This window comes from Nicotiana tabacum, chromosome 16, assembly GCF_000715075.1.
Source record: "Nicotiana tabacum cultivar K326 chromosome 16, ASM71507v2, whole genome shotgun sequence".
Lineage (NCBI taxonomy): Eukaryota > Viridiplantae > Streptophyta > Magnoliopsida > Solanales > Solanaceae > Nicotiana > Nicotiana tabacum.
This window is the reverse complement of record NC_134095.1, coordinates 38,738,636-38,760,937: the sequence shown is the minus strand read 5'-3', so window position 1 is coordinate 38,760,937 and position 22,302 is coordinate 38,738,636. Positions and strand designations below refer to the sequence as shown.

Here is a 22,302-nt window from a genome sequence, read left to right as displayed (position 1 = left end):
GGTATTAGAGGTGGAGGTACAAGTACTGTTCTGGTTTGTAGCAGAGATGCTTCAGTTTTATTTGATCAAGGATCTACATACTCCTATGTGTCATCTTATTTTGCAGCATATCTGTCCATGCCTACTGATTCTTTGAGTGCTCCTGTATATGTGTCTACACCGATGGGTGATTCTATTGTAGTAGATCGAGTCCATCATATGTGTATATTTGTGATTGGGGGTCTTGAGACTCATGTAGATTTGTTACTTCTGGACATGGTTGATTTTGATGTCATATTGGGGATGGACTTGTTATCACCTTACCATGCTATCTTGGACTGTCATGCCAAGAATGTGACATTAGCCTTGCTGGGTTTACCTCGTTTAGAGTGGAGAGGGACTCCTGGTCATTCTACCCGTAGTGTTATCTCATATATGAAGGCTCGGTGTATGGTCGAGAAGGGGTGTTTGGCCTATTTGACATATGTTCGTGATTCTAGTGCCGAAGTTCCTTCTATTGATTCTGTGCCTGTTGTTCATGAGTTTCCTGAGGTATTTCTGTTAGACCTGCCAGGTATGCCACCCGACAGGGATATTGACTTCTGCATTGATTTGGCTCTGAGCACTCAGCCCATTTCTATCCCGCTGTATCGTATGGCCCCGCCTGAGTTGAAAGAGTTGAAGGAGCAGTTGCAAGACTTGCTTGAAAAAGGTTTCATTAGATCTAGTGTTTCGCCTTGGGGTACGCCGGTATTGTTTGTTAAGAAGAAAACAGATCGATGTGAATGTGTATTGATTACCGGTAGTTGAACAAGCCGATGATTGATGATTTGTTTGATCAACTTTAGGGTGCCAAGGTATTTTTGAAGACTCATTTGAGATTTGGCTACCATCAGTTGAGGGTTAGGGCATCCGATGTCCCTAAGACAACCTTTCACACTCGGTACGGGCATTATGAGTTCTTGGTAACATCATTCGGGTTGACAAATGCCCCAGCAACTTTTATGGATTTGATGAACCGAGTGTTCAGACCTCACTTGGATTCGTTCGTGATAGTCTTCATTGATGATATTTTGATCTATTCCCGCAGCCGGGAAGAGCATGAGCAGCATCTTAGAGTGGTTCTTCAGACTTTGAGAGATAGTCAGTTGTATGTTAAGTTTTCGAAGTGTGAGTTCTGGTTGAGTTCAGTTACATTCCTGGGTCATGTTGTATGAGCAGGGGGTATTCAGGTCGATCCGAAGAATATTGAGGCAGTCAAGAACTGGCCTAGACTAGCATCAGCTACAGAGATCCAGAGCTTCTTGGGTTTGGCAGGCTACTATCGTCTGTTTGTGGATGGGTTTTCGTCTATTGCAGCCCGATGACCAGGTTGACCCAGAAGGGTGCCCAGTTCAGATGGTCAGATGAGTGTGAGGCAAGCTTTCAGAAGCTCAAGACAGCTTTGACTACGACACCGGTGTTGGTTTTGCCCACAGGTTCAGGGCCTTACACAATTTATTATGATGCATCTCGTATTGGACTTGGTGTAGTGTTGATGCAGGATGGCAAGGTCATTGCCTATGCTTCACATCAGTTGAAGATTCATGAGAAGAACTATCCAGTCAATGATTTGGAGTTAGCAGCCATTGTTCACGCATTGAAGATTTGGAGGCATTATTTGTATCGCGCGACATGTGAGGTGTTCACGGATCACAAGAGTCTGCAGTACTTGTTCAAACAAAAGGAGCTAATTTTGAGGCAGAGAAGGTAGTTGGAGCTGTTGAAAGACTATGATATCACAGTCTTATATCATCCGGGAAAGACCAATGTGGTGGCCGATGCTTTGAGTAGGAAGTCAGCCAGTATGAGCGGTCTTGCTTATATTCCGGTCGGTGAGAGACTGCTTGCTTTGGATGTTCAGGCTTTAGCCAATCAGTTCGTGAGGTTGGATGTTTCTGAGCCCAGTAGGGTGTTAGCTTGCACAGTCGCTCGTTCTTCATTATTGGAGCGTGTCTAAGATTGGCAGTTTGATGATCCTCATTTGTGTGTGTCCTTAGGGACACGGTGCAGCACGGAGGTGCCAAGCAGGTTGCATTTGGAGATGATGGAGTTTTGAGGCTGCAGGGTCGAGTTTGTGTGCCAAATATGGATGGGCTCCAGGAGTTGATTTTAGAGGAGGCCCATAGTTCCTGGTACTCTATTCATCCAGGCGCCACTAAGATGTATCAGGATTTGCGGCAGCAATATTGGTGGAGGAGAATGAAGAAGGACATTGTTGCATATGTGGCTCGGTGTTTGAATTGTCAGCAGGTTAAATATGAGCATCAGAGGCCTGGTGGTTTGTTCCAGAAGATTGAGATTCCTGAGTGGAAATGGGACCGTATTACTATGGACTTCATTGTTGGACTCCCATGGACTCAGAGGAGGTTCGACGCAGTGTGGGTTATTGTTGATAGGCTGACCAAGTCAGCACATTTCATTCCGGTGGCAGTCTCCTATTCTTCTGAGAGGTTAGCTAAGATCTATATCCTGGAGATTTTCTGTCTTCATGGTGTGCCCGTGTCTATCATTTCGGACCAAGGTACGTAGTTTACCTCGCATTTCTGGAGAGTAGTTCAGCGAGAGTTGGGCACACGGGTTGAGTTAATCACATCATTTCATCCTCAGATGGATGGTCAGTCCGAGCGGACTATTTAGATTTTGGAGGATATGCTCCGAGCTTGTGTCATTGAATTTGGAGGCTCGTGGGATCAGTTTTTGCCTTTAGCGAGAGTTTGCCTACAACAACAGCTACCAGTCGAGTATCCAGATGGCTCATTTTAAGGCTTTGTATGGTAGGTGGTGTCAGTCGCCGGTTGGATAGTTTGAGCCGGGAGAGGCTTGGTTATTGGGTACGGATCTAGTGCAGGATGCCTGGACAAGGTTAGGATCATTCAGGATAGGCTTCGTACAGCTCAGTCCAGGCAAAAGAGTTATGCCGACCATAAGGTTCGTGATTGGGCTTTCATGGTCGGTGAGCGAGTATTGCTTCGAGTGTCGCCTATGAAGGGCGTGATGAGATTTGGAGAGAAGGAAAAGCTTAGCCTTAGGTTCATTGGCCCGTTTGAGATTCTTGATTGAGTGGGCGAGGTGGCTTACAGACTTTCATTGCCACCAAGCTTATCAGTCATACATCTAATGTTTCATGTGTCCATGCTTCGGAAGTATCACGGCGATCCATCCCACGTGTTAGATTTCAGCATTGTCCAGTTGGACAAGGACTTATCCTATGAGGAGGAGCCGGTAGCTAATCTAGACTGGCAGGTTCGTCAGTTGAGATCGAAGAGTTTTCCTCCTTTTCGTGTTTAGTGGAGAGGTCAGCCTACTGAGGCATCGACCTAGGAGTCCGAGTCCAATATGCGGAGCCGTCATCCCCATCTTTTCCCCGACTTAGGTACTTCCTTCTTATGTCCGTTCGAGGACCAACAATTGTTTTAGAGGTAGAGAATGTGATGACCAATTCTGCGTTCCGAGGCCTTAAAAACCTCTTTCTGTGTCACCTCAATTTGCATGCGCTGTCCGGGCGCGTAGCCAGAAAGCCATTATGTGAAAATCTGTGAAAAATGATGAATTTTGCCTTTAAAATGAATTTAAGTTGACTTCGGTCAATATTTTAGGTAAACCCAACCTGGACCCTGATTTGACGGTCCCGGAGGGGTCCGCAGGAAAATAAGGGACTTGGGCATATGCCTAGAATCGAATTCCGATGTCCCAGGCCCGAGAAATAAATTTTTAAAGAAATTTATTTTCTGGAATTATTTATGAGTTTTGGAAATGAAATGTGTTTGAAATTTGATGGTATCAGGCCCGTATTCTGGTTTTGGAGCCCGGTACAGGTCTTATATGTGATTTAAGTTGAGTCTGTGGAATTTGGTAAGAAACGAACTTGAAATGACGTGAATCAGACCTTATTTGAGAAAAATTTGAAAATTTGATGTTCTTAAGTAATTTCATGATTTTGATGCTAAATTCATAGTTGTTGATGTTATTTTGGTGATTTGAATGCACGAGCAAGCCCGTATGATATTTTTAGGTTGGTGTACATGTTTGGTTTGGAGCCGCGAGGGCTCGGGTAAGTTTTGGATAGGCCACGGAGTGGAATTCAACTTAGGAAATTGCAGGTTTTTCAGCTGGTATGGTTAGGCATGCAGGCTTCGCATGGCTCGCAAATGCGACAAAGCCTCGCAAATGCGAAATGGACCTAGGCAGCCTTAGTCGCCAATTTCTTCCATTCCAATGCATTTTTCTTCATCTCCTTGCCTTTCTCCCATGTCAACAACTATCTTACAAGCCTTTCAACTTCTTCCCTCTTCACATTATTGTCAATCTCCATTCTAATGCCCAATTTGGTGCAGCAAAATGAACAGTAAGTCGGCTGCTCCGCAAAGAACGGCCAGCAAATTATTGGCACTCCGTTGCTAATACTTTCAATGGTCGAATTCTATCCACTATGAGTTAAGAACCCTCCGATTGCATGGTGGCTAAGAACTTGTTCTTATGGGCACCAACTTGCTAGCATCCCTTCGTCTTTAGTTTCTTTCACGAATTCGGGGGGAAAAATTGCTTGTTCTCCTAATATAATATCAAGCCTCATAATCCACAAAAATTCCAGCCGGCTATTGGCAAGTCCCCAAGCAAATTCGATAAGTTGGTTCGAAGTCATTACGGCGATGTTTCCAAAATTAACATAAATAACAGAATTTGGTTTCTTGGAATCTAACCATTCAATACACTTTTCATCTTCTTTCCAAAGATTTGATCCTAAGCCCTCCAAATTCTTGTCGTCAACATGTTTCACAAGAAAATGCAATAGTCCAATCACATACACCGGAGTAAGAAGTATTTGAAGTGATTCAAGAACTTCCTTCTCTAATGGCTCAAATGTATTGATAATAATAGCTGAAGCATTTTTCGATCTCTCTGTTTCTTGCAGGATAAACTTAATCATGCAGTCATCTGCTTCTGTAGTTCTTATGAAATCTGGAAGATCCCTCAAACGTATGTCATTCATGCCTGGTATCCAATCCAAAGTCATCTCCAAGTATCCATTTGTCAAGTAACTTTCATCTACAACTCCTCAAGAAAAAGAAGAAACTTTAACCAAAAGGATACTTCGAATAAAAAAATAAATTTGAAGATGAACATTTCAAAAAAGGGGAAATTAAGGCATATATACCCTTAAGTGGAGTCCAAAAGAAAACTTGAGGGATGCCCAAATCTTGATCAGCAGATAGAGTGAAGCTCATAACACCATCAGAAATGATACACGTGAGGGGTATCAATATTGGACGAAGAAGTATTTTTAAGCTTGACAAGTAACTCTTTGAAAGGAACTAAACCAGTAGAGGTAAGGGATTTAGATAGGGAAGCAATATCTTGGGTTGAATCAGCATCAGATGGTGGCAGGCCGTTGGGGATGGTCTCGAAACGAAAGGATGGCAAGCCCTTGAGGGAATAAGGGCCACCAGACTTATGAAGACGTCTATGGTTGTGTTCAGTGTTGACAAAGGTAATATGAAGCCTTTGTGATGCAGGATTTTGGCTAACTTTAACATAGGGCTAATGTGGCCTTGGGCAAGGTATGCTATGCAAACTGCATAGGATTGTTTAAATATTCAGCACCAATATAATGGAACACATGTTTTAGTTTCCTTATTGGGTTACGTTCCCTTCAAACAGAAATACGAAAGATTGCTATGACTTTGGCAAGAGGATGAAGATGCATATATATATATATATATATATATATTGGGCATATCTAGCCTTATGGTGCCGGGTTCAGATAAAGTACTTTTGATGCGGAGCATAATTTATGTATAGAAATTCATTAATATTGCAAAAAATAATAGCTATGAACCCATAACTTTAAAAATATAATGGATTCAATACTAAAAAACTCAGATATTGAACTCATAGAGTTTAAATCCAGGATTCACCTGTCTCTTTCTATATATAGCCAACACAGAAAGAGGCAACATTATATATACTTTCTCCGTTTTCATTTACATTAAATCTTATAATTTTATTACTATGACGTAATGTCCTTATTTTTTATATTGTCCACACCTGCAATAACATTTTGCCACAACATCATAATAACATTTACTAACGGCAACAAGTACAACCTCGTGTTGAAAAATTATGCCCATTCCTTAAAAAATGTTAGATATAGCACTTAGCTTTTTTTTGTTGCTAATAAGGCTTTTATATTAAAAACATAACTACTGCATTACAAGGGTTGGGGCTAAACGTAGAGTTATAGTTCCTGATACATCATTAGCTAACAACATTAAAGCAAAAGAAGGTAGATTGTCAAAAAGGAGAACATTAGTAGTTTGGAAATTCTTGAGTGTCTTTCCATGCTTGGCTAGTGCATCTGCCACAGTATTGCCTTCCCTAAATATGTGTTGGAGCTGGATCACCTGGAGATCCTGAAGCATCGACCTACATTTAAAAATGATATGTGAGTGTTCGACCTCCACTTGTAAGGGTCGTAATTTGCGATCATGTGCTAGTTGTAGCCCATGGTATAAGGCAAGCAGTTCAGCTTAAAGAATATCTGTGTGATTCAGTGGTTTAGTGAAACCATACACCCAAGCACTAGAGGCATTACGAAAGACTCCATCAACCCCCCTCCCCCACGTGGTTATGTTTATCAAAAGCCCCATAATATTTAACTTATAGAAGCCTTGGGGTGAGGGTTGCCATTTTATTGGAATAATAGTATTTACCTTTTGTTTTGGATTCACTGAAGTAGTTAGGTAGTAATATTGGGTTGCCTGGTTGTATACATTAAGGGAACTAACGTTGGCAGTTGAGTGATTGAAGATGTTATTATTACGATTGGTCCAAATATGCCAAAAAGTAATGAGAACTAGAATATAGGATGGAATTGTATTAGTAGGAGTGGTGGTTGGAAGGCAGATATGTTTGATACAATTGAGAGTGATTTGTGGGGGGAGAGGGAGATTTAGATAATGCCATATGTTGTATACTATGGTGCAGTTGAAAAATATATGAAGAATATCTTCAGGCTCTTGTCGACATACTGGACAGGTGAGATCATTAGCAAGAGTTCGATTAAATAAAAATGTAAGGGTTGGTAATTTGTGTTATAGCATGAGCCATAGAAAATGTTTAATTTTGTTGGTAGTATGTATTTTCCATATCCAAGTTATAAGGTTTTGAGGATGTTCCTTAGGTGGGGTAGGAGTTATGAAGGCATAAGTAGTGGAAGTGGAGAAATTCTCAGTGGATGAGGGGTGCCAAAAGTATTGGTCAGTATCTGTGGCTGTTAGGTTCAGTGAAATATGATGAATGAGTGAGAGTAGATGGTGTGGTAGTTCAAAGGATAATATTTGGAGATTCCACTAGCAATATGGAATAATTGAGCTTAGTGGAAGGTTTTCCCCATTGTGATTAAGTGAATCATGTATAAGATGGCGAAAAAGTTTGGTGCGTAGGTAACCAATAGTCAGACCATAGTTGAATTTGGTTACTAGTGGCGATATTCCATCCTAGTCCTTGTTTGAAGTAAGGGTAAGTTTTTACCATGCTTTTCCAAAATGTAGGAAGAAGAGTTTATTTTAGGGTGAGGGTGTCACGACCTTGGTTCGCCCTCCGTGAACCATCGTGACGGCACCTCGTCCCTAGGACTAAGTAAGCCTATTAATGCGGAAAAATAAACCAATTTGTGAAAGAAAAGAAAATAATTTAAAACAGAAATAGTGTAATAAAACAGCATTTGAAAGTGCCACTCGACATACACAATATCAACTCTTATAAACTAATAAATTTTTCCCAAAACCAGGAAACCCATGAATCACAAGCTACGAATATAATAAAAATGCTCTAACTCCAGGATGTCTACATCAACAGAAAAGATAGAAGGGCTATCATTATAAGATAGAATAGAAAGGGATTCCTCGGTCTGCGGACGCGGCAGATATACCTCGAATTTTCTGGAGCAGTCGCCTCGCCTCAAGGGTGATAGGACTGAGAAGAAATATCTGGATCTGCACATGAAAAACATGCGCAGAAAGGGCATGAGTACACCACAACGGTACTCAGTAAGTGCCAAGCCTAACCTCGGTCGGGTAGTGACGAGGAAAGTCAGGGCCCTACTGCGATTAAATGAAATATCAGGTATAGCAGAATAAGATATGCAGTTCAGTTGAAACTGATAATAAGAATTAATACAGGATAATAAGGATAACAACAACTGAAATAGAGACAAAACAATCACAAGGAAATACCACTCTTCACAAAGATAATAACCAAGGATCTCTCAATATCCTGAGGATCCCTTAATACTCTCGATATAGGCCAGGGATCTCTTGGTATCCCGAGGATCTTTGGTATCCTCAATGTATACTAGGGATCTCTTGGTATCCTGAGAATCTCTTAGTATCCTCAATGTATGCTAGGGAGCTTGGTATCCCGAGGATCTCTTGGTATCCTCAATGTATGATAGGGATCTCTTGGTATCCCGAGGATCTCTCGGTGTCCTCAATATATGCTAGGGATCTCTTGGTATCCTCAATGTATGCTAGGGATCTCTTGGTATCCCGAGGATCCCTCGGTATCCTCAATATACGTGCTGAGAATCTCTCGGTATCCCGCACTTCAGCTCAAATCGTAAATGCGTACAAGGGATTTCCCGGGATGTCGTCCCGTAGTCCCAATGTAAACACACAACAATGGCACAAGGAATCCTCAAATAAATACAACTTCATAACAAGGTAACACAGGCAACTCTAACCTAGCATGCTTCATGTAATACAAATAAGGCAGTTAAAGCAAATAAAGCAATTAAGTCAATTAGACATGCTTCTCTAAGCTAACAGTAGGTTTAAAAGTACAAGTAGAATAAATAGAAAGGGAAAAACATAATTAAAGTTACATAATGAAAATCGGAGTTTCAACAATTAGCACAAGTACACACTCGTCACCTCACGTACAAAGCATTTCAATTATCACAATACCAATCCTAAGGGTAAAGTCCTCCGCACAAGGTTAGACAAGCCACTTACCTCGAACCAGCTAAAAATCAACCCGAAATCACGTCTTTTCCACGTGTACTCGACTCCAAATGGCCCAAATCTATTCAATTCAATTGCATAATGTAAATAAAACTTCAAGTATCTGATTCTACAAAGAAATTCAAAGTTAATGCGCGAAATTAGGTAAAATGACCAAAATGCCCGTTGGGCCCACATCTCGAAATCGGGTAAAATTTACATTTCCAGAATTCTTACACTATCACGAGTTCAGTCATACCAAAAGTACCAAAATCGAACCTCAAATGCTCCCTCAAATCATCACTCAAAGGTCTCTAATTAGTCAAACTCTAACCCCCAAATTACCACTGATTTTCCTTAAATTTTCATGTTTATAATGATAAAAATCACCCCAATAACGAGTTTAGGGATCAAAGACCTTACTCTAATGAATTCCTCCGAAAATCTCTCTTAAAAAAAGCTCCCCAAGGCTTCTTCCCGTTTGAAAAGAGGTCAAAATAGCTCAAATTCACGAAGGAAAGAATTTATATGTTTCTGCCCAACTAATCTGCTTCTGCGACTCTGGGACCTCATCTGCGGTCCCGCTTCTGCGAGGACATGGTCACATCTGCGACATTTCACTTAAAGGAGGATTTCCGCTTCTGCGACAGACCTTCCGCACCTGCGTTCTCACAGGTGCATTACCCTTTTTGCACCTGCGGCTCCTGGAGCTGGACCAAATTTCCGCTTCTACAGTCCACTAGCCGCTTCTGCGGCGCCGCACCTACGGTCCCATACACACAGGTGCGGTTATGACAGGTTCAGCAATGCAAAATCTCCCTAAGTCAAAATTCAACTTCCATCAAGCACCTGAAACTCACCCGAGGCCCCCCAAGACCTCAACCAAAAATGCCAACCAATCCTAAAACATCATTCAAGCTTGTTCGAACCTCCGGAACTCACAAATTACGCTTTCGATCAAAAAGTCTATCAAACCTCGTCCGAATGACCTAAAATTTTGCACACATGTCACATTTAACACTAAGGAGCTACTCCAACTTCCAGAATTCTATTCTGACCCTCAGATCAAAATCTCACTATCGAACCGAAAACTTCAAAAATTCAACTTTCGGCATTTCAAGCCTAAATTAGCTACGGACCTCCAAAACACAATCTGATCATGCTCCTAAACCTAAAATCACCCAACAGAAGTAACAGAACCATCAGAATTCCATTCCGAGGCCGTCTTCACATTGTTCCGACTACGGTCAAATTTCCAAAACTTAAGCCCTCATTTAGGGACTAAGTGTCCCAAAACTCTCCGAAACTCCAATTATTTCCCCCCGGCAACTCACAACAGCAGAAACAAACACGGGAAAAATAAATTAATAGGGGATCGGGGCGTACTTAAGACGACCTTGTCGCCTCCTCGACCGGCTGATCCCGCCACTGAACCTTTATTGATGCAATGTTCTTTGACCTCAGCTTTCTAACTTGCCTATCCAATATTGCCACTGGCTCCTCAACATAAGATAGATCCTTGTCCAACTGGACTGAATTGAAATCTAACACGTGCGACGGATCACCATGATACCTCCGGAGCATCGAAATATGAAATACCAGATGAATTCCTGCCAAGCTGGGAGGTAAGGCAAGCTCATAAGAAACCTCCCCAACACGCCTCAATATCCCAAAAGGACCAATAAACCTCGGACTCAACTTCCCCTTCTTCCCAGATCTCATAACGCCCTTCATAGGTGAAACTCGAAGCAGAACCCGCTCTCCAACTATATAGGAAACATCACGAACCTTCCGGCCCGCGTAGCTCTTTTGTTTGGACTGGGTTGTATGGAGTCTATCCTGAATCACGTTAACCTTTTCTATAGCATCCTGAACCAAGTCTGTTCCCAACAATCTAGCCTCACCCAGCTCAAACCAACCCACCGGGGATCTACACCGCATACAATATAAAGCCTCATATGGTGCTATCTGAATGCTGGACTGATAGCTGTTATTGTAGGCAAACTCTGCCAATGGCAAGAACTGATCCCAAGACCCTCCAAACTCAATCACACACGCACGGAGCATATCCTCAAGAGTCTGAATAGTGCACTCGGAGTGTCCGTCCGTCTGAGGGTGAAATGTTGTGCTCAACTCCACCCGAGTAACCAACTCATGCTGAACGGCCCTCTAGAACCGTGATGTGAACTGAGTACCTCTATCTGAAGTGATGGAAACTGGAATACCATGCAAACGAACAATCTCCCGGATATAAATCTCTGCTAGACACTCCGAAAAATAGGTAGTACACACAGGGATGAAGTGAGCGGACTTGGTCAGCCGATGCACAATCACCCAAATAGCATCGAACTTTCTCAAAGTCCACGGGAGCCCAACTATGAAGTCCATGGTGATCTGCTCCCACTTCCACTCCGGAATCTCTATCTACTGAAGCAACCCACTAAGTTTCTGGTGCTCATACTTCATCTGCTGACAGTTGAGACACCGAGCTACAAACCCAACTATATCTTTCTTTATTCGCCTCCACCAATAGTGTTGCCTCAAATCCGGATACATCTTCGCGGCACTCGGATGAATGGAATACCGCGAACTATGGGCCTCCTCCAGAATCAACTCCTGAAGCCCATCAACATTGGGTACACAAATCTGACCCTACATCCTCAATACCCCGTCATCACCAATAGTCACATCTCTGGTATCACCATGCTGAATCTTGTCCTTGAGGACAAGCAAATGAGGGACATCATACTAACGCTCCTTGATACGATCAACTAAGAAAGACCGAGAAACCACACAAGCTAGAACCCAATTGGGCTCCAAAAGATCCAATCTCACAAACTGACTGGCTAAGGCCTGAACATCCATCGCCATAGGCCTCTCCGATGTGGGTAAATAAGCCAAACTCCCCAAACTCTCTGCCCGGTGACTCAAGGCATCGGCCACCATATTGGCCTTCCCCGGGTGATACAGAATAGTGATATCATAATCCTTCAGCAACTCTAACCACCTCCCCTAGTGCAAGTTTAGATAATTTTGCTTGAATAGGTGTTGCAAGATCCGATAATCGGTATAAATCTCACAAGGAACACCGTACAAATAATGACCCCCATATGTTCAAGGCATGAACCATGGCGGCAAACTCAAGGTCGTGGACAGGATAATTCTTCGCATGCACCTTAAACGATCTGGACCTATAGGCAATCACCCTACCGTCCTGCATCAATACCGCTCCAAGGCCAATCCTCGAGGAATCACAATAGACAGTATAAAACCCCGAACCTGTAGGCAATATCAAAACTGGGGCCGTAGTCAAAGCTATCTTGAGCTTCTGAAAGCTCGCCTCACACTCTTCCGTCCACTGGAACGGAGCATCCTTATGGGTCAGTCTGGTCATAGGGGCTACAATCGATGAAAACCCCTCAACAAAATGACGGTAATAACCCGCCAAGCCAAGAAAACTACGGATTTCTGTAGCTGATGATGGTCTGGGCCAACTCTGCACGGCCTCTACTTTCTTCGGATCTACCTGAATACCCTCACTCGACACCATGTGGCCTAAGAATGCCACAGAATCCAACCAAAACTCACGTTTTGAGAAATTAGCATATAACATCTTTTCTCTCAAGGTCTAAAGCACTGTCCTCAAGTGATGCTCATGATCTTCCCAACTCCAGGGATACACTAGAATACCATCAATAAAGACAATGAAGAACGAGTCAAGATACGGTTGGAACACACTGTGCATCAAATGCATAAAGGCTGCTGGGGCATTGGTCAACCCAAATGACATAACAAGAAACTCGTAATGTCCATAACGAGTCTTGAAAGCAGTCTTCGGGATATCTGGCTCCCGAATCTTCAACTGATGGTAACCTAAGCGCAAGTCAATCTTAGAAAACACTTGTGCGCCCTGAAGCTGGTCAAACAGATCATCAATACGAGGCAAAGGGTAACGGTTTTTCATTGTAACTTTGTTCACTTGGCGATAATCAATACACATACGCATAGAACCATCCTTTTTCTTCAAAAACAAGAGAGGAGCACCGCAAGGTGATACATTGGGCCTAATAAAACCCTTATCAAGCAATTCATGTAACTGATCCTTCAACTCAGGTGGGGCCATACGATACAGAGGAATAGAAATGGACTGAGTGCCCGGCAACAGATCAATGCCAAAATCAATGTCTTTATCAGGCGGCATGCCTGGAAGATCAACTGGAAACACATCAGGGAAAATCCCATACTACTAGGACTGAATCAACTGAAGGGGTATCAATACTGGCATCTCTCACATAAGTTAAATATGCGTCGCACCCCTTCGCAACCATTCGCTAAGCCTTAAGGAAAGAAATAATTCTACTGGGAGTGTGATCTAAAGTACCCCTCCACTCAACACGTGGTATACCTGGCATAGCCAGCGTCACGGTTTTGGCGTGACAATCAAGAATAGCATAATGGGGCGATAACTAGTCCATGCCCAAGATAATATCAAAATCTACCATGTTGAGCAACAATAAATCGGCTCTAGTCAACCACTAAGAGCAACAAAACACGACCGATAAATGCGGTCCACAACAAGAGAATCTCCCACAGGAGTAGAAACATAAATATAGGAACTCAACAAATCCCGAGGTACAACCAAATGCAGAGCAAAATAAGAAGACACATAAGAGTAAGTGGAGCCTGGATGAAATAGAACCGATGCATCTCCGTGACAAACCAGTATAATACCCGTGATGACAAAATCAGAGGCAACAGCCTCGGTACGGGCAAAAAGGGCATAGTATCAGGCCTGGCCTCCCCCTCTAGGGCGACCTCTACCTCCCCGACCTCTACCTCTAGCTGGCTGAGCAGGTGGGGGTAGAAACTAGAGCTGTAACTATAGCCTGAGAACTTTGCGGAGCGCGCTATGGCTGAGAAGTCTTTGGAGGTGCACTCCTCCTAAGTCTAGGGCAATCCCTCACCACATGGCGTATGTTACCACACTCAAAACAAGCTCTGAGGGGACATGGCAGTGGGAAATTGTGCGGTACAGGTACTTCAAGACCCCTGAACACCTGAAATACTATGTGAAATCTGAGATGCAAACTGAGCTGGCTGACCCACAAAACCTCTACCATGCCGTACTCTTCCTCCAAAATAAGGGCCAGTAGGTCTCTTCAGTCTACGAGGTCTCCTCACTTCCCTATACTCTCTCTCTAGACCTCGTCTGTCCTCTCTCTCCTGGACTCACCTGCCCTCTACTCGGCGAGAGGTCCTCACCACCCACTGAACTGGGACCACAGGCTGTGTCACTATGACACCTGAAACCCGACCAATGAGAACTCGTTGCTCTGGAGTGGGGGTTGCGGAAGTCTGGGTCCCTTCCCCGATCTGTGAAGTAGTTGGTACAACCTGAATCAACCCCACCTGAACTAATATACCAAACATGCTCAAGAACTGTGCTAAAGTCACCTGAGTGCTGGAGTAGTAGTAGCAGTAGGCGTATCCGGTGCCTGGGCTCTGGCTGGAACTACTGTTGGCTCCTCGGTGGCAGCTCGCGCAGGTGTTCTGGCTGCACCACGGGCGCGTTCTCGGCCTCTACCCCGTCCCCGACCTTTGACGGCTCTCGTAGGGGGCACAAGTGTCTGATCATCTCTGGTAGCACGTGTCCTCACCATCTGTGAGAGAATGGAAGACAGAGATTTAGGATTGTTATGTCAAAAATCTCGAGCGACAGGGAAATCAAATGAAGTGGAATTTTCCTAATGGTTACATAGCCTCCCGTAGATAAGTACAGACGTCTTCGTCCTCGGCCTCTACCGGCTTGGGATTCATGACTCCTATGAACCTAGAGCTCTGATACCAACTTTTCACGACCCCGGTTCGCCCTCCGTGAACCATCGTGACGGGACCTCATCCTACGACTAGGTAAGCCTATTAATGCGGAAAAATAAATCAATTAGTGGAAGAAAAGAAAACAATTTAAAACAGAAATAGTGTAATAAAACAGCATTTGAAAGTGCCACTCGGCATAAACAATATCAACTCTCATAAACTAATATATTTTTCCAAAACCCGGAAACCCATGATTCACAAGATACGAATATAATAAAAATACTCTAACTCCGGGATGTCTACATCAACAGAAAAAATAGAAGGGCTATCACTACAAGATAGAATGGAAAGGGACTCCTCAGTCTGCGGATGCGATAGATATACCTCGAAGTCTCTGGAGCAGTCGCCTCGCCTCAAGGGTGATAGGACTGAGTCGAAGTACCTGGATCTGCACATGAAAAACATGCGCAGAAAGGGAATGAGTACACCACAACGGTACTCAGTAAGTGCCAAGTCTAACCTCGGTCGGGTAGTGACGAGGAAGGTCAGGGCCCTACTGAGATTAAATGAAATATCAGGTATAAAAGAATAAGATAAGCAGTTCTGTTAAAACTAACAATAAGAATTAATACAAGATAATAAGGATAACAACAACTGAAACAGAGACAAAACAATTACAAGGAAATACCACTCTTCACAAAGATAATAATCGGGGATCTCTCAGTATCCTGAGGATCCCTTAGTACCCTCGATATAGGCCAGGGATCTCTTGGTATCCTCAATGTATGCTAGGGATCTCTTGGTATCCCGAGGATCTCTTAGTATCCTCAATGTATGCTAGGGTCTCTTGGTATCCCGAGGATCTCTTGGTATCCTCAATGTATGATAGGGAACTCTTGGCATCCCGAGGATCTCTTAGTATCCTCAATGTATGCTAGGGAACTCTTGGTATCCTGAGGATCTCTCGATATCCTCAATATACGTGCTGGGGATCTCTCGGTATCCTGCACTTCAGCTCAAATCGTAAATACGTACAAGGGATCTCCCGGGATGCCGTCCCGTAGTCCCGAAGTAAACACACAACAATGGCACAAGGAATACTCAAATAAACTCAACTTCATAACAAGGTAACACAAGCAACTCTAACTAGCATGCTTCACGTAATACAAATAAGGTAGTTAATGCAAATAAAGCAATTAAGTCAATTAGACATGCTTCTCTAAACTAACAGCAGGTTTAAAAGTGCAAGTAGAATAAATAGAAAGGGAAAAAACACAATTAAAGTTACTTAATAAAAATCGGAGTTTCAACAATTAGAAAAAGAACCCACTCGTGACCTTACGTACAAGGCATTTTAGTTATCACAATAACAATCCTAAGGGGAAAGTCCCCCACACAAGGTTAGGCAAGCCAATTACCTCGAACCAGTTCAAAATCAACCCGAAACTATGTTTTTGCCACGAGAACTCGACTCCAAATGGCCCAAAGAATTTCTAAGCTAATGCGCGAAATTAGGTAAAATGACCAAAATGCCCCTCGAGCCCACGTCTCGGAATTGGGTAAAATTTATATTTCCAGAATCCTCACACTCTCACGAGTTCAGTCATACCAAAAGTACCAAAATCGAACCTCAAATGGTCCCTCAAATCATCACTCAAAAGTCTCTAATTAGTCAAGACCTAACCCCTAAATTACCACTGATTTTCCTTAAATTTTCATGTTTATAATGATAAAAATCACCCCAATAATGAGTTTAGGGACCAAAGACCTTACCCTAATGAATTTCTCCGAAAATCTCTCTTGAAAAATGCTCCCCAAGGCTTCTTCCCGTTTGAAAAGAGGTGAAAATAGCTCAAATTCGCGAAGGCAAGAATTTATATGTTTCTGCCCAGCTAATCCGCTTATGCGGTGGGATCTACGGTCTCGCTTCCGCGACAGACCTTCCACACCTGCGGTGTCATAGGTGCATTACCCTTCTCCCACCTGCAGCTCCTGGAGCTGGACTAAATTTCCGCTTCTGCGGTCCACTAGTCGCTTCTGCGGCGCTGCACCTGCGGTCTCACACACGCAGGTGCGGTTATGACAGGTTCAGCAATGCAAAATCTCCCTAAGTCCAAATTCAACATCCGTCAAGCACCCGAAACTCACCCGAGGCCCCCGGGACTTCAACCAAAAATACCAACCAATCCTAAAACATCATTCAAACTTGTTCCAACCTCCGGAACTCTCAAAACGATATCAAAACACCAATTTAACCTCAGATTCAAGCCTAAGAACTTCAAAAACTCACAAATTACACTATCGATCAATAACATCTATCAAACTTCGTCCGAATGACCTGAAATTTTTCACACACATCACATTCAACACTACTGAGCTACTCCAACTTCCAGAACTCCATTCCGACCCTCGGATCAAAATCTCACTATTGAACCAGAAACTTCAAAAATTCGACTTTCGGCATTTCAAGCCTAAATTAGCTACGGACCTCCAAAACACAATTCGATCACGCTCCTACACCTGAAATCACCCAATGGAGCTAACAAAATCATCGAAATTCCATTCCGAGGCCGTCTTCACACTGTTCTGGCTATGGTAAAATTTCCAAAATTTAAGCTCTCATTTAGGGACTAAGTGTCCCAAAACTCTCCGAAACTCCAATTATTTCCCACCGGCAACTCACAATAGTAGAAACAAATACGGAAAAAGTAGTTAATAGGAGATCAGGGCATAAATTCTTAAGACAACATGTCGGATCATCACAGAGGGAAATGAGGGTGAGGTTGATTGAGATGAGATTAGTATTTATAATATAGAGTAGTTTACCAAAGAGCGTTAGCATTTTGGTAATAACGCCAAAGGAGGGCCATTATTAAAGAGAGGTTTTAGGACTTGTAACGGCCACCGGATCCACAGTTAGCTCATGTGCTCGCCAGAGAATAACTATTCCTCCTGAGTGTCCATGTGCAACAACTTGTATAAGATCAGTAAAATCAAATTGTTGAAGTAGTGATGTATGGTCTTGCATCTTCATCTCTATGAGGCACAATATAGATGGGTTATTCCATTATAGTAGAAATCGTAGGTTCCTACGGAATTCCAAGCCATTTGCTTCCCTACAGTTCCATAGCATGATCTTCATAAGATGGTCGTTGTGTTGTGTTCCCTCCTGTGGTAATGAGAGCTCTAGGTGCATGAGAAGATGTGGAGGTTGATGCAGATCCTAGGGCAGCATCGTGTCTCTCAGGGTGGGTATCATGAGGACCATATATTTGTCCTCCAAGGAGTAAGTGTCAAGGCGGATATTCAATGATGTCTTTTCCAAACGTGGTGGAATGTAGATAAAAAAAATTTCTTTCTAGATTTTCTGGCATGGAGATCGTGAGGGATTCGTTTAGTGTCAATAATTCCATTAACGTCTGCGGAGTATCTGCCTCTTCTTCTTGAGCTTGTTGATGATGATATTCCTCTAATTGTGGTGATGCTGGTGGTGTTGGTGGGTACATCACTGGTACTTGCTCCTGGTGTGGAGGACGTTGATGTAGTGGTTCTTCCACTTGGTTTTGGTGAGGCACAAACCATGGCAAGCAGTTATTAGGTTTGTGTGTAGTCCAACAGTAGTAGTGTTGTTGGAGATGAGCATTCTATTGATAAATGTTGAGGAGTTGTGTTTGGAACTCCTGAGTAGTGATCTCCTATTGTTATAGTATTTGCATGGCATCTTCATAGTTCATGGCATTAAGATGCCTTGATGAATGATATTGGTAAGTGCTTCTATGTTGTCCAAGAGGATCGTTGCTTGTTGTTGCATTAAGGGGATATCTGGCAGGGGTGGAGGGAGAGTGATGTGTGGTTGAGGGATGAATCTTTGTTGAGCAGGAAGGTATTTGTAGGATTGTTGAAAGTTATTTGGTGGGTGAAACATGGGAACTAGTGGTAGTGGTACAAGTGATGGAAGAAGAAGTGGAGGTGGTAGGGTGTATTGTGCATATGGTTGTGGTAGTGTCGTTGATGCCTGTGTGAGCAGCGATGAGGATGTGGGTGTTGACGAGGATACATTGGTGTTTGTAGGAAGATCAACATGTGAAAGTGTAGTGTGTATTGTAGAGTTAATATTAGTAGTTGATGTAGTGATATTTGAGGAGGAGGGTTGAGTAAATGTATGTTGTGGGTAATCACTGATTGTTGGTTGAAGAGGTGGTGGGTTCAGTGGTGGTGTAATGGTTGAAAGGACCGGAGCACTGTGAGTGTAATTGTTTGAAATGCCGACTATGAGGGTTGTAGGGTTAACATGGGGTTGATGGAGTGGAAGGTGTAGGTTTGAGGATTCATCAATTGAATGAAGAGTGGCACGTAGTGATTCGGATTAGAAGTGGTAGTAGTTGCTTGTGGCAGTGGAGAAGGGGTGTAATTATTGTCTGTACCATTGAAAGTGTATGGTATGGGAGGAGTTGAAGAAGTAGGCATAGGGGAAGGTATTATAGGTTCATGATGTTTTTCAGTGTTTGGTATAATTGAAGTGTGAGTAGTGTTGTTTATGTTTAGAAAAGGAAGAAAGGTGTCATTGGAAATGGTGGTTTACATGTTAGGATGTGGTGTAGTATTGGTAAGGATGGCATGTGGCGGTGCAGTGTGTAGTTGTTGCATGCATCGGCTTTGAATATGCTGTGAGTGTAGGGTGGGGGTAGTGTAGGTTCTATAGGGTTTGATGATGATGAATGAGTGTAATTGGTAAGTGAAATAGGCAGTGTAATTGGAGGATCAATTGTGAAGGCCTTCTTTGTTAATTTATTTCTGTGTTTTGGAGAGTTGTTAAGGAGAGCATTATTTTTTTGTTTTTGACGGCATATTAGAGGGTGAGTGGGTTGGTTATCAGGTAGTAATGCATGCGAATAGAAAAGGGTAGTATTTAGAGAGGTATTTGATGGTGGGGTAGGATCATTAGGAATAACAGGCGATGTGTGCATGTGAGGGTGATGATTGGGATGTTTGATTTCGGTGGGTGGTATGGCAGGGGTTGTATCAGGTAATGACATTTTAACTGAAGGGGGGTTATCTATAGTGGTAGGTTGTTTATAGAGTTCAGGGTTTTTCAGTGGGAGTGGTATAAGCAAATCTATAGGATAGGAAAATGGTATTTGGTGGGCTAGGTTTAGTGGTTTGTTTTGGAAAAGTGATTTTATTTTGGGAGCTGTAATTATTATTAGAAGGATTACGTGAAGGTTTGGTATAGGAAACTCTTTTCCATTCATTATTTGTAGGTGGTGGTGTTATAGGGTTAGAAGAATTTGGTAATGTATTTTGATTAGTAGTTGTTGTGGTAGTTGTGATATTGGGACAATGGCAATTAGTATGCCCTAAGCATCCACAAGCAGTGCAAATGGAAGAAGCATCTTCATAGTAAATTTGCTGAAGGTGTAATCCTAATAACACATTTTTTGGTAATGGCGCATATCTAGTGGTGCTAGGATGCAAAGACATGCATAACGACCCCTAGTGGTGTGAACTGTACATGTGTCTATTTTTAACAGAGTTCCAATGTGAGCTACTATTTTTTTGAGAATTTCTAAGTCATAATATTCAGTGGGTAATTCTTGTAAACGAATCCATATAGTAGATACGCTAAGATTAGCAGTAGCCGGATTAAACTTTAGTTCTCATTGTCGAAAAGTAAGGTATTGGGATCCAATAAACTATGGTCCATCGTGAAGGATGTTGTTGTAGTTAATAGGGTTTGCTATTTTTAATAAGTACTAGTCATAACCTAAATCAATGGGGATAAGAGGTTCATTTAGTTTCCAAAGTTGTCCTATTTTGTGTTTTAGAAGATGGTATAGAGTTTTTTGCCAAGTAATTTTATAATAAGGGCTTGGTTCTACGTAGAGTTGTGATTTATCACTTTGCATTATAGGAATAAAATGGGGTGGTTTGTTTGGTTTTCTGTTTCATCCTCTTATGAAAGTTTGTTAAGGAGTTCCGTGTTAAAATCAATAAGCATAGGGGATGGTTGTGGAAAGAACTTATCACTAAAACTTACTTGTTTAACTGAGGACTGGTTGGTTATTGGTTGTGTAAACTTTGGTTTACGAGTGCTGCAATCCAACTGGTCCATTTCCTCTTCTGTCATTTGCTGGTCCTCCTTTGCTTGAATGTTATTGTTACGATCCGAATTTCCCACCCCGGGAGTCGTGATGGCGCCTACTAGTGAAAGCTAGACAAGACAATCATTCCAAATATTTTACCTTTTCCATTTTTAATCCTTTAACGGTTGTGAATTAACGTTATATATACAACGGAAATAATAAAGCGAAAAATGAAATGTAACAATTTAATAATAATACCGATACCAATCCATAAACATAAGCTATCCAGAAGTAGTGTAACAATCTCACAGACTGTCTAGGAATACTACAAATAGAGGTCCAAAAGATAAATACAAAGTTGTTTCTGAAATACATAAAAGAAACAGTATGGAAAGATAGAAGGAGACACCAAGGCCTGCAGACGCCTGCAGGACTACCTCGGGTTGCCTGATGGACTGAAGGCAGCAACCTCACTGTGGTCCAAAAGCTGCAGCATCGGGATCTGCACACAGTGTAGAGTGTAGTATCAGCACAACCGACCCCATATGGTGGTAAGTGTGTAGCCTAACCTCGGCAAAGTAGTGAGGAGGCTAGGACAAGACAACTAAATAAATCTGTGCAGTTAAATCATATACAGCAGAAAAGTAAAGGCAGAAATTTGCAGTCACAGATAGGAAGGGGAAACATGTTGCAGGGAATATCAAGTAACAATAGAAAACCAATAGATAAATGTAAAGAACACCATAGTTCAATTATCAGCAAGAATCAGGAAAATCAAAGACAAGTGCACGACATCACCCTTCGTGCTTTTACTCTCGTCCTCACCATAATAATCAATATAATCGGCACGACATCACCATTCGTGCTTTTACCTCACATAATCATGGCATGGAATTATCCTTCGTGCATTATCATTCATATTATGCCACAACATTTTACATCGTGCGGCACGGTATCACGCTTCGTGCATTAACACTCTCAAAATCATGCACAACATCACCCTTCGTGCTTTACACTCTTCCTCACCCAAGTAACAATCACAAAGCAATTTGGGAAAGGGAGTCAATAATATTAAAATAGGATCCCGGTAAGGGAACAATAGCATATCAATAATATCCCGACAAGGAAACAATATCATGAGTAATAATATCCCGGCAAGGGAGACAATATCAAAAGCAATAACATCCCGGCAAGGGAGACAATATCATAAAGCAATAACATCCCGGCAAGGGAGACAATATCATAAACCTATTCTCTTTTACACAAACTCTTCACAACTCAATTCTCAACTCGAGCCAATGCTCCACAATGTTCAATTACCAAGAATAATTCCATAAACTTTGTTCAACATAGGAACTCATCATATTAAGCATGATTAATAC

The 22,302-nt window shown here is 42.4% G+C and overlaps 1 pseudogene; it reads right to left on the bottom strand.

The window, feature by feature from the left end:
• Window positions 1–4,201: 4,201 nt before the first annotated feature.
• Window positions 4,202–22,302, bottom strand: part of LOC107765792 (7-deoxyloganetin glucosyltransferase-like) — a 103,041-nt pseudogene continuing 84,940 nt past the window's right edge.